The sequence below is a fragment of the Lissotriton helveticus genome, chromosome 7 (assembly GCF_964261635.1).
Source record: "Lissotriton helveticus chromosome 7, aLisHel1.1, whole genome shotgun sequence".
Lineage (NCBI taxonomy): Eukaryota > Metazoa > Chordata > Amphibia > Caudata > Salamandridae > Lissotriton > Lissotriton helveticus.
This window is the reverse complement of record NC_136068.1, coordinates 827,807,864-827,822,030: the sequence shown is the minus strand read 5'-3', so window position 1 is coordinate 827,822,030 and position 14,167 is coordinate 827,807,864. Positions and strand designations below refer to the sequence as shown.

Sequence of the window (14,167 nt, the reverse complement as noted above, 5' to 3'; positions counted from 1 at the left end):
CTAGTTGGCAGAGGTAGGTACCTTTGACCAAATAGGGACCTGTGTGTCTAGTCAGGGTAAGGGACTACACTCCTAAAATAACCCCTGCTCACCCCCTTGGTAGCTTCACACAAGCAGGCAGGCTTATCTCAGAGGCAGTGTGTAAAGCATTTGTGAATACATACAGTAATCCAGTGACAACACTACAGATGACAACACACAAGTTGTAGTATAAAAATAAGTATTTTTATATAGATTTAACACAAGACCACAAACGACAAAAATCCACAATACTGTACTTTAAAAATGGTAGAAATAGCTTAGTTCTCTTTAGATGGTAACTGCAACACTTTATACTCAATGTACCTTTGGATGCGTAACGCTATACAACCCAAGAGTTGCAGGGAAGGTGATGCATTGGTTCCTTACATGCAAGAACGGTGATGCGTCAGATCCCTACTGCTGCGTAGGGGACAGTGATGCGTCGGTTCTTCTCTGCATGGGGAGGTGTTGCGTCGGTTTCTTACTGTGCTTCCGTGGCGATGCAGCCCGCAACGCGTGATGCGATGAAGATCTGGTGCAATGAAACATAATGGCATCTTCTTCTTGATGCGACAACGATCCATGCACGCTCGACGCCTTGCGGCAACTCAGCGTATCTTCTGAGCCGCGACAGGCCCTGCGACACGCTTCTCTGGTGATGCGACGCCGTCTGCTGCAACACTCTTCTGCTGTGATGCGAGGTGCTTAGGTGATGCGGTGCGGCAGCGGTGACACCCTTCTTCAGTGATGCGGCTGCGGCGGCGACACGCTTCTTAACTTTAGGACTCCTAAACTGCGAAAAACGGAGAAAAATCCAAACTTTAAGACTTTCGGTATTCACAGAAAGCATTTATGAGTCCTAAAGTTAGGACTCCTAACTTCTGTGAATACCGAAATAAGTAAGAGCCTTCTGTGAATACCAAAATGAGTAAGTGCCTTCTGTGAATACCAAAATGGTAGTAAGTTTAGAATTTTGTCTTAAGTTAGTTCTGTGAATCGGGCCCTGAGACTTTAGCAGGAGGCAAGCTCAATTTCCAAGCCCTTGGAGATCCTGTACAAGTTGATGAAAGTAGCAAAAAATTCCTTTCTCTTTCTTTGGCAGTCAGGCAATTACTGCAGGCCAATCCCCCAACTAGCACTCAGCTTAGGGATAGTCTCATCCTTCAGTTTCTCTCTGGTTCCTCTTCTCAGCAAAGGTTCTTCTTGTTTCCCAAAAGTGATCTAAATTTCTGGGGTCTGGGTCCACATATTTATAATATCAAACCTTTTGTCCTCTGAAGGCAGAGAGTCCTGTTTCCAGTCCAAACCAGTTCTGTGCAGTCCTGGAGCACTTTGTTGACAAAACTCTTTCTTTGCTTTGACAGTGTGGGCCAGGGATATCAGACGCTCCACAGGAGGTGTAGCCAGCATTGTGGAAGGCAGGCACAGCCCTCTTCAGGCCCCAGGTGCAACTCCTCCCACCCATCTACATGCAGATAGCTCTATTCAGCCCTGTGCTGACTCTCCCTGTCTCCTGGAATCCCCCAGCCCCTGTCACTCAAACTCCAGACAAGGAATACACAACCTAGCAGAGGCAGGCTTGGATAGTTAGGCAAGAAAACACCTACTTTCTAAAAGTGGTATTTTCAAACACGGAATGTTAAAACCAACTTCACTAAAAGATGTATTTTATCATTCTGAGTTCAGGCATACTAAACTTGACTTTTTACCTAGTTCCCTGAGTCAGGTAGGATTATGAGATGTTATAATCAAACTGCCCATTCTGGCCTATGGGGAACAGGTAGTCTTGCAATAGTGAAAAACGAAAATGACTGTAATTCACTTATCAGGACATGCCACACACATCAGGGCATGTCCTACCTTTTACCTACAATGCACCCTGCCCTTGGGCCTACAATAGGGGGGACTAATATGCAGAAAAGGGAAAGTTTAGGGACGGGCTAATGGGTGCACTTGCCCAGTCAACATGGCAGTACCAGACTGCAAAAAAAAAACCAACCATACTGGAACTTTACTCAGTATTATCTTTTTTTACTTCAAAAAAATCATCAGAGTTTAATCTTCACAAAACAGGAATAATGGAATTTTTGATGCTGATTGTACACTATTTTGATAAGTGTATTGGGTGTATGATGAAAATATTTACATAGGTGCAAGTATCTGTATACCAGTTTAAGTATATCTGGTACCTCTGTAAAGAACTTAATTGCATCTCCGGCTTTTGACTCTCTACAGATTACATCACATTGATGATTGTAATGTATTTAGGAATGGACAATATTCACTGTATTCCATTTTTTGTATATTGTTTGGTTTGTAAAGTAATTGAAGTAATGATGTGTCGATTTTTACCATCATCACACATTTAGTATTGACTATCTCCCAGACCTACTACATGCTTGGATATCATTTAACTGGGACTCTATATAGACAAGAGTGCACACATTTCTAAATTTTTTCATTTCTCGGCACGTGGTGATTATATTTCACTAATGAGACACTACTCTGAATAACTAGATCATTTGTAGCGAACATTATGTTTCAGTTCGAATATTGTTATTTCGGGTTTTGTTAGTAGTAGTTTCCAGTAGCAGATTAGCACATATTACGCATATTTTTGATTCATGGTTTGAATAGTTTACACCTTGCTCTTAGATCACAGGTATACGACTACGGCTTAGCCAGTACCGGTTAGCTAATGAATTAGAGTGATACAGTCTTTTACTCTGTTTCACAGTTATGTCGATTAAATATACATGTAAACTACATATCCCACAATTCCCGCGCTGGATCTTGTTATTTGCGGTGCTACCACACTTATTTACGTTCGTATGGTATCCATCCACGATAGTAAGCTTAGTGATTAGATAATGGAACACCAGGAGATCGTGTATGTCTCTACACACGGATAATATACAAAAAGGGTACGTTTACTTTTTATTTCTTATGTTACATGCACTTAACAGTTAAGAAGTATATCATACTGGCTACAGTTAGTAATGGCATGCTTTATTAATAGGAAAACGAGGTTCAAGGCTGAAGCGTGACGCAGTTCATCAGCCTCCATTCGTATTTGGGTCACAGCATTTAGCAGGTATGCATACATATCAGCAGGTTATAACCAGTGATGTGATGCTAGCATTTTGTAGATTTTGTCGATACAACATTTTACTAGAGGATTATTCATCATTCATTGGGTTGTAAGAGATAGTGTTGATGTATTATCACAACAGGGTTTAACACACATTGATGGTAATATTACGAGATGAAGGAGTTTCCATTGGGTTGATCGAATTTGGGGACTATACTTTATTCCATTAGTAAGAAACAGGCAGGGAACTATCACCAGCTTTTGGCCAAGGCTAGGAATACATCCTGATCGGTGGTTGAGTCTACTTCATTTTTCACTTTTTTAGTTAATACAGCTTTGGTCATTGCCACAGATTCGTAGATTAGTATTACATATGCACTCGGAGCTAGTTATATTTTGCTCGCATTTCACCACAGGAGCACTTCGCTGTTGGTAACGGCTATTTTGAAACCGGGCCAGTCTAAGAAGGTCGTTTGTTGCAGCAGTGAATTCAGGTACACATGGCGTTTAGTCTTTTTACATCACAGACAGCACGGGAACGGGTTTTGTCAGCATGATAATACTTTTCATATGTATTTCTATATACCAGCACTTTTATTCACTCTTTTGGCTACCTTCATTGGCTTCTCTACTCTCGACTTATCTTCTTATAGCTCCATACTTGTTCACAGCATGATTCCCGTCTATGACGCTCTCGCATGTAAGACCCTCACACACAATCAGCTACGGCACCCCCGCAGTGTCTTGTTTCAAATAAGTTTCATTTTCTTATATACATATACACAAATTGCTTTCATTCATGTTTTTAGGATATCGCCCCTGATGAAGGGAAACTGAATTATCGAAATGCATTGGGCTCTGGATTTCAAGAATTATACAATCATATCTACATGAAGACTTTATTGCAATCATGATTTTTCTGCAAACAGGATTTTTGTGATTAAATGCTGCTTATGTTTTGTATTGTCAAATTATACAAATGTATGAATCTAGATAGATATTCAACATATATGATCGGATGTACAAAAACTGTATTGCATATTCGAAATGAATGAAATAATTGTTTTGTGAAGATTGAACTATGATGATTTTTTTGAAGTAAAAAAAGATAATACTGAGTAAAGTTCCAGCATGTTTGTTTATTTTTAGTCGAAAACAGATTTTTTACAGGGAACAGTGCACATTGCTTGCAGACTGCTGTTTGCATTCTTTTTCATTTATTTACTGTGTTACCAACACAAGTATGTAATGTAGCACCCCAAACAGAGAAATTAGTTAGTAGAGCACATTTCTAAAGCATAGGATAATTTAGTGAGTGCACCTCATTTTCTCATATTTAGTACCAGACTGCACACATGCTCTGAAATGGCAGACCTGAGACACACTTTACAGGCTGCTTCTGTGGGTGGTACAACCTGTGCTGCAAGCCCACCAGCAGCATTTGATTTACAAGGCCTGGGCACACTCAGTGCACTGTATTAGAGTCTGACAAGTAAACCAAACCAGCCAATCATGGAGTCACTAATCCATACATCAATTTATCATAGGGAGCACTTGCACTGTGGCACTGAATAGCAGTGGCACAGTGCCCAAAGCATCTATAACCAGCAAAAAACACATGAGGCAATGGCAAAAAATGGAAGGCAGACCCACGCCAATGGTGCCAGGTCTAACACCTGTCCCCTCCAACTGAGATGTGGGGAGAACTACCCTACCTCCTGGGAGTTCTCATCTAAGGCTGAAAAATTTGGACAGGCCATCAGCATTGGCGTGTTCTGTACCAGGGCGGTGTTCCACCGTGAAATCCATCCCCTGTAGGGAAATGGATCACCTCAACAGCTTTGGATTCTCACCCCTCATCTGCATCAACTGTCTGAGGAGCCTGTGGTCTGTCTGAACCCGAAAGTGAGTCCCAAACAGGTATGGTCTCAACTTCTTCAGTGCCCAGACCAAAACAAATGACTCATGCTCAATTGCACTCCACCTCTGTTCCCGTGGAAGTAACCCCTACAGATGAAGGCTACAGGTTGATCTAGGCCCTCCTCATTCATCTGTGGCAAAACGGCCCCCACACAATGCTCTTAAGCGTCTGTTTGAACAATAAACTCTTTTGAGAAGTTGGGTGCCAGGAGCACGGGTGCTGTGCACATGGCAGTTTCCAGGGCCTGAAAAGCTTTCTGACAGGTGTCAGTCCAAATCACTTTCTTGGGCTACTTCCTGGAAGTCAGCTCTGTCAAGAGGGCAACAATGCTGCCATACCCCTTGACAAACCTCCTGTGATACCCACTGAGTCCTAGAAAGGCTCTCACCTCTGTCTGGGTCTTGGGGGGCTCCCAAGCCAAGATGGTCTCAATCTTGGGCTGTAGGGGCGTATTAGTATTATCCATACTAATATTATAAAGAGAGAGCCCAAAGCCTTGAGGCGGATAATCTCAGTAACCACAGCACCAATCACAACACCCAATACAGCGTTGGAAAGGGCAGTTGCAGCAGAAGGACATAGGCTATGCAGACGGCCACCATATACATTTAAAAGGTAAAAGAACCGTGCCAGCAAAGTAGTCCCTTGTGGACATGTCTGCGTTCTGCTGTGGGCGTGTGCTGGGGGTGTGGCAAACACTGGGGGGCGTGTGGTACATTCCGCCCTTCATGCCATGTGAGTCATAATTGCTCCGCATCAAGGGGCACGCTGGGGGCGTGACACGCTGGGGCCGTGACAAACGCTGTGGGCGTGTGTCCTCACTGTGGGCGTGTGTCCGCCCTTCATGCCATGTGAAGCGTCAATTGCGCCGCATCAAGGGGCACGCTGGGGGCGTGACAAATGCTGGGGGCGTGTGCTACTTTCCGCACTTCATGCCATCTGGGTCATACATTAATCAGATCGTCTGCTGTGGCCGTGTGCTGGGGGCGTCACAAAGGCGTTCACCTCGAAGCGTGGTAAGTAACCATTCACAAGACTCCCTTGGGGGACTGTCCGTTGTCTCACACATACTGGGGGTGCCGAATGCAGTGTGTGCCTTGGGCTGGGTGCGTCTGAAAGGGCCGAACGCAGTGTGTGGCTTGGCCTGGGTGCGTCTAAAAAGCACTCGGGGCCGAAGAGCGTCAGTGTGGGTCATAATAAAATAAGAAAAGCGGGAAACAATCATTCATGACTCACACAATTCTAATTGTTCGACGGTCGCCTCTAGCCCTCAAGCGGGGGCACACGCGACTGAGCTTGTCTGCGGGGACAATTACTGCAGCCTCTCATGCGCGCTGTTACTGAACTATCACATTAAACCAAATTACACGCACCTGCTAACTTCAGCCAGGGCTGTAGCCGGGCTCAGGCGGCGGATCACTACACTAATTACATGCGCCTGCTAACATGAACCAGGGCTGCAGCTGGGCCTCAAGCAGGGGGACACGCGCCTGCTAACATCAACCAGGGATGCAGCTGGGCCTCAAGCGGGGGAACACGCGAACGACCGTATCTGAATACACACATTACACACATTCTATTTCATACCCGGACAACGTCGGGACGGGCTACTAGTTATAGTATAGTATGGATTTTTTGCAATTTTTTAATACATTTTGTTATCCGTCTGCATAGCCTATGTCCTTCTGCTGCAACTGCCCTTTCCAACGCTGTATTGGGTGTTGTGATTGGTGCTGTGGTTACTGAGATTACCCGCCTCAAAGGTTTGGGCTCTCTCTTTATAATATTAGTATGTATAGCATAGTATTGATTTGTTGCAATTTTTTTAACACTTTTTTTTTATCCGTCTGCATAGCCTATGTCCTTCTGCTGCAACTGCCCTTTCCAACGCTGTATTGGGTGTTGTGATGGGTGCTGTGGTTACTGAGATTACCCGCCTCAAAGGTTTGGGCTCTCTCTTTATAATATTAGTATGGATATATATATACAAATAGTAGACTTTCTCATGATTCCATTTTACCAGCGATTCGGCTTGGACAAGTATATACCACATATTTACAGAGTGAAAAGAGAAATAAAATGTTTAAAAAATAAATAAAATTAAAATAAAAAGGGGTAAAGAGCGGTATGTGGGGAGAAGAGTTGGAGGCTGATTTTGGTGAGAGGAGAGAGGGGGACCTGAGGGAGAGAAAGAGATAAGGCAGTCCAGCGTAAGAGAAATGTCTGAAGGTCAGCAGGATGGAATCCAAGGGACCAAAGGAAAGGACAAGAATCAACAAAATGGCAGACCCGGGTCGTGGGCATCGATGAAAACCATCTCAACATGGCAAGATGCACCCAGGACAAGAGCGACAACAGGAGAGGGTCCCAAAATGGCGGGGTGCACAGGAGTTCCAGTCCAAAAGTTACGAGGGCCAAGTCCAAAGAAAACCAGGGAGCCGACCCAACGGAGGAGGAACAAGAGGGGAAAAGGGGCCATACAGTCAAAAGGAGGAGCATCTTCAGTATTTGCACCTCCTTTTACCACTGCTGCGCACACATGATCCCTGGTCTAAATGCTCCCATGCTCCTGTACTGGGCACCACAGTCCACCCGTGTCATTAGCTGGAGGGATGTTCAAACAATCCCCAGGTCTCCACCCAGCTTTCATGCTCGACAAAAAGCTGATGTCTATCTTGGCTCTCCCACGGGGGTGTTAGCGGCTTTGTCATATGTAGGGGGTGAGCGCTGTAATTAAAATCCTCTCCCGGTCGTGTAGCCTGTCCCGCCCGTCCACTGTGGCCACGGGCCCCCATCCACACACTGCGGTCGGGCCACACAGGCGGATGGAGGCTGCAGATCCGACGATCACGGGCTGCACCAGCTGCGGGCGTCCGCCGGGGAAGATGAAAGGGCAGCAGGGGGCCCGCTCCTGATGTCGCGGCCCTGCATTGTTACCTCATAACGGGGGTCCGTTTCACCACGGCCCCCCCACTTTTACCTCCATTTCACCTCGGGCGCCACTGTACGGTCATTCTGGATAGTGCCTCGAAGACACCCTTCCTTCCAGGGTTTAAGGCGCTAAGCCAGTGGTTACTGTTTACTGGTGCTTAGGAACGTAGAAGTGCAAACGGAGAGGGGCGGCCAGACCTGCGCTCCTTCCTGCTCTCTACTCGTATACCTGCTTAGTATTGTTTCATGGTAATCTCCAGTCCCTGTAGTGTGCCTGTGTGTATGCACGTCATCTGAGGAAGCATGTGACGTTTTGCATGTCCTGTACAGAGAATGCTGAAATGTGTGTATGTATGTGTACATACACGTGTTCCTACATGCATGTGCCTCTGTATGTGAGAACCCAGGGAGATTCTATAAAAATAGAAGCGACAGGGAAAAAAGAGTGACATAGAAATTGATAGAAAGAGGGCAGAGGATTGTTCGCATAAGATTCGCTCTGAAGAGGAGGCAAGAACATCGTCTTAGAAGAAAAACAAGCACTGGCAAAGCCAATAGTTCTGTATTTAATGTGCTAACGAATGTAGCATTAGCAATCTAGTCAAGAACGAGATGCACAGGAGGAAGCCCGCCGGAGTGAACAGACGCTCTAGAGTTGTTATGCAGTTCAATCAAAGTATCAGACAACAAAAGAAGAGAGGTCCGGTCATATACAAAGCTACCAAATATATGAGCAAGGAGATAAGTGGTCAATATTAATCACAGGTACTCCATTTGAGTAGGAAAGCCCTCACACACCGACCTAGTCAGTGTCATGCTTCATCATCGGGCCCCACCGAAGAGACCGAGTGTCTCTTCGGTGTGCTGCGACGCCAGAAATACTGCGGAGCTGGTCGTGTGGGGAGGACGTGTTGTGGAGATTGCTAAATTAAAAGTGACTGAGGGTATCGAAAAACTTTTAATGAATGATCCCTAAGACACGAGTAAGTGGTATATGTGTCTGAATTTAAAGGCCAAGGTTTTTAGGATATTTTTTAGGAAAAAAGTGCTTAAAAATTAGAAGAGCAATTGCTCATTCCAAAAAAAACCAAAAATTCAAGGGTGTATCAGCACTTTAAAACAGGGCGCTACTAGCACCATGGGTCTCGGGAGGAGGATTGGAGCGCGCTTGGCACATCGCCCTCTGCGCTCACAACCCGCTTCTCAACCTGCAAGAATCCTCTGAACCGGGCCCCTTTTTCACTTTTCCTTTTTTCACTTACACGTCCCCAGGTTAGGGTGGACTATTAGAGTGTCCATACCGCCGGGGTATAGTCCTGAAGAATGCCATGGTGAATATATACCACAGATAAGGCAGAAACATGTTGACTGATTTTAATAAACTTGTGGTATTTAGCTGAATTTATTCAATATCCTAAAAACCTTGGCCTTTAAATTCAGACACATATACCACTTACTCGTGTCTTAGGGATCATTCATTAAAAGTTTTTCGATACCCTCAGTCACTTTTAATTTAGCAATCTCCACAACACGTCCTCCCCACACGACCAGCTCCGCAGTATTTCTGGCGTCGCAGCACACCGAAGAGACACTCGGTCTCTTCGGTGGGGCCCGATGATGAAGCATGACACTGACTAGGTCGGTGTGTGAGGGCTTTCCTACTCAAATGGAGTACCTGTGATTAATATTGACCACTTATCTCCTTGCTCATATATTTGGTAGCTTTGTATATGACCGGACCTCTCTTCTTTTGTTGTCTGATACTTAACTGGGGTGTAAGAGAGTGTCTCTGACCTTCCCTTCCTCTCTCTTTGTTGATATATAGTTCAATCAAAGTACTCAAGTGGCAGTGGAAGGATACACTCGTACAGGTAAGAGATGTGTACTCTACCACTGGGCTGAGCTAAGACCTTATTGACAAAATGTCAAGACATTGGCTGAAGGAGGCTGGTCGAAGTAAGTCAATGGTTGGAAGGTGCAAACCCAAAGTCTACTCTGTATATTGTTAGCAATAGGTCTGTTTGACAGCTGTGCTGTCCAAACCCAGACGTAAAAAGACTTTCTGTAATTGTGCCCACCCAGACGTCACTACAAGCAAGTGTTCTGGGAAAGGCCCACTAAAGAGCGGGCTTTGAAAACATGGGGTGTTCAGCAGTGGAAGCCACTGACAGCATGGAGCGCCTCTACTGGCTTAACACACCTGAAAATAGTGTTTATTATTGTTCTTAACATTTGTGTGCCTCTTCTTGCCAACTGTATGATCTTTTAGCCCTCGACCTTTTCTGTTTTGTTGCAGACCAGAACGTTTATAAGTCTTGAGAATGTGTGTGGAGGAAGTATGGCCAATGAATGAAGAATATGGTGTCATGCTTGAGATTCCGAGTAGTGTTGAATTGTGTCCATTGATTCGGCACTTAGGTGTACAGGCTTCTTCCCAGACCTCATGAGTGGGTCTCAGTCCCTATAGCTGAACTTTTTGTAGGCTGTCTTGAAATGCATGGTGGTAATGAAGATGCACCTACAGTGGATGTAGCTCTTGGTTTCATAGGTGCCTAACCTCCACTTACGGATAAAATCAGAGTCCTATGCTTTGGAAAGTAAATCATCTTGCTTAACCCAATGGAAGGCCCCTTCAGCAAGGAAAGGTTATTTCCTAGCCTTTGTGCATTTCAGTGCAGGAATGAGCTGCCGTGCCCTCCCTGCAGGAGAGATATACAGACTGTAACTAACCAGGTCGTGGGGCTCCATATATTCGGAGCAACAGACCAGCCCTGGGGACATGCAGGTAGAGTGAGTACTCACTCAGGGGTTTTCACTGTAGAATTGACTCGCCCTGTCCTGCGACAGATTAGGGCAGCTAGTCCTCTCTCAAAGACAAGAAAAGGATGGTTGCTGTTTGCCCTTCAACAAGCCACATTTATTAGAAATTGTGATTTTAGGGAAAGATAAGAAGATAAAGAATACTGCTATCCACATAGGAGTGTACATTACTACACACTGTATGGTATCCAAAATATGGCATGATATTTATATCTACATAAAACCTTCCATACCCTTGTGTGACCTAATATTCTTTTCTAGGTCGTCCTGTTGCATTATTACATAGCGCTTCATACCCCTGGTGAGGATACAGAGCACTGTTGAAAAGTTGTTGTTTTTGGTTTGGACTTTGTGGATTTAACAATGTCAATGCTAAGTGCACTGAGTGTCCCTGCTCATAAGCATGTGTGTTGCCAAGACTGTCAGCAGTAGATGCAGCCGTGCCTGTAAGTACTTGCCCTCTTTTGGGGTGGGGAGTAACATACATTGAAACCACTGCTTATGTAGCCCAGTGGGGCCCATTAAAGTCTATGAAGCTCAGAAAGTAGCTTGAGAGGAACTAAACTGTTGGGGGCGCTGTTAAACCATTATGGAGTATTTTAAAGAGCCCTCTTCCCAGGGACAACAGGAGAGCAAGCCATTGGAAGCTCTGTGAAAACACCACATGCAACTAAATAGATTTTACCCAGGTGCAACAGAGGAGTGACAGACGGCCAAACTATTGGAGACACATTAAACCACTTACATGTGTTATAAATACATGGACGGTGCACAGAAAGGAAGGGGTTCTTGGAAGCTCCAACTTGTATTCCAAAATTCCTTTATTTCATTCTCATAAAACCTCTTCAGCCAACGCGTTTCGTTCACAACGAACTTCGTCAGGGCTCGATAGTATGATGAACAGGTCCCCACCGTGTGGTAGCGTTGGAAGAATCGGACCTAGTTCTTTGTATTTATGTTCGTGTGCAGAAAGCAGCAAGTCAATATGGTGATCGTACTTACATGTGTTATAGGGAGTAGGCTAAAAAAAATACAAAGTATCCCCTCTGGAACCAGAATGGCTCATTTGGAAGAGGTGAAGAAATGGGGGGTGGTCAGAACGTCAGGTGACAGCACACCCACTATTGTGGGTGGGAAGGGAAAGATACCCTTTTCGTTAAATAGCCCTCACTCACTCTAGTAGTGACATGCTTTATCATCGGGTTCACCCCAACTCCTAAAGGTTGGGGTGGGCTCAACCATATTCCAGGGAGCACTTATGAAGATAGGGTGAATGGGGGTGTAACATTAAAGTTAAAATTCCTCACCCCCTCCAAAAGAATCCTTTATTCATGGGGTGGGAGGAAAGATTACAAATAGTATGTAGGGTTAAAGGATGTAATGGTCCTATGACCCTAAAATGCCAACATGTTTCAGCCCTTTCGTAACGGCCTATGTGAGGTCCTGGGCTTTGGTCAGGGTGGGTAGTGAAAAAGTCACTTTCCCAAAGACGTGAATAACGTGTGCATGCAATTTGCATGTGATAGAATTAAAGACAGGTATATACCTGCCACAGCATTATGAGGGATTTACCCAATTTTAAAGGGGGCACCTGCTCCCACAGGGTCATGAGAGAGAGGCCTTGTAGTCATACACTCATCAAAGGTCCCGTCCCTGCATAGAACCTACTTTTGGCTCAGCAACCACATTTGAGTGTATGTTATATGTTAGGGAGTACGTATCCCTTCAATCCTATATACTGAGGACCTCTCTTCCCTCCTAGGGTTCTTTTCCAGGACCCCTAACCTTGTGTATAAGCTTATATTGAGTATGCCCAGTAGAGACAGAGACCCAACAGAAAAGCAACCAATTGAAGGCCCTTTTAAATCACCATGAGTAAATGTATGGCCGTCGCCCAGGATCAAGGAGGAGAGATTCAGCTAAGCACATGAGAGGAGAGAATGGGATAGTTTCTGGCCATGGGAAAAACAGGCACAAAAAAGGGAAGACACTCCAACCCACTGGCCTTCACCTGGACATCAAGGCTGGATGCCCCTGAAGGCATAATTAAATGGGAGACTTTCTGAGGTTGGTGGGCCCCTATGAAGAAGCCTGTAATGACCTGGACCAATTAAAACATAATGCCTGGCACAACAAGCAAGTTAGGTGGGAGTGAACAACTTGATTTGTCTCACTAAACAAATATAACACATAACATCTAGTTACTAGCGTGCACCCTCTGCTTCAAACAAAATTGTTTTTTTAATATTATTAGGTACTCCTTTGATCAGTGCCTAATTTGAGACAGTGGTTTGCGATGCTCGGCACCGGCACTAAATTGTCAACACCAGCGCTTATGACAGTCTGCCACATGGTAGTGATGTTTGTCTAAATAAGAGATGAACACATTTATTAATTCAGTCTACATTGAAAATGACTAATACCTGCCACCCAAGCCATTATAGCTTTAGGGGCTTGGAATAGTCTGAATGGTCACACTTGTATGGGGTCTGAGGGTTAGTAGGTGTGTTGGTACTGTCATTCGCTGCACTAGCAGGAGCAGTGGGCGGGCAAGCTCCAGTGGCCTCTTTACAAGGGCCCTGGCACTTTTTTTCCCCCTTCAAATTAAGCACTGCCTTTAATGCAAAACATTACACCAGTTCAACATTCTGAATATTAAAAGGAAACAAGAAACATTTCCTACTTAACATAAAACAAGAAACATTTACACGAGTGAGACACTCTAGCTGTGTAATTACCGTTTTCAGGTGATTGCGTAATGATCATTGCATGAGTTCAGACCAGGGCTGCAGGGTCAGTGACGCAGTCTCACTCGCTAGTGCCGTAGTTGGAAAGGAGGAAGATGTCGGTACTTATTCTGGGTGATTGGGGTTGGGTTTGGTGAGAGGGTTCCACTAAGGATGTTGGTTACGTTGGGTAGGTGACAAAATGCATAAATAACTGTAAATAAGTACCTTCTGAGTACAGGCTGTGGAAGGCACAATTGTACTACGGCGTTGACAAATGTCGAATATTAAATAACGTTAAGGTTTAAAATGGATAAGTTCGATGTCGAAACTTACTAAAGTGGTCTTCATAGTATACATTGAGTCACCTAGCTGCCCAACAAAAATAATGTGTGAGTACCGAGCACCAAAATGGAGGACAGTACCAATACCGTCTTAGAGTGCATAGGTACACAAGCCAATAGCAAAGCATGGATGTTTGTTTCACAAGGTACCTCTCTATATGTGTTTTATGACATCACATAACCGGAATTCTTGTCGCATGTGCCGTGGAGGATGCTGTCTAGGTATTCCGACCTCTGTGCTTGTGAGGTGACAAACTCCCATAGAGTGCATCATATCTCTGAGCTGGTTGAGTATAGTGCCTAGATACCACAG

The 14,167-nt window shown here is 44.7% G+C and overlaps 1 protein-coding gene across 1 annotated transcript in view; it reads right to left on the bottom strand.

The window, feature by feature from the left end:
- LOC144767079 (rho GTPase-activating protein 24-like) overlaps window positions 1-14,167 on the bottom strand; it is a 261,070-nt gene that overhangs the window by 123,876 nt on the left and 123,027 nt on the right. The gene's annotated exons all lie outside the window — the stretch shown is intronic.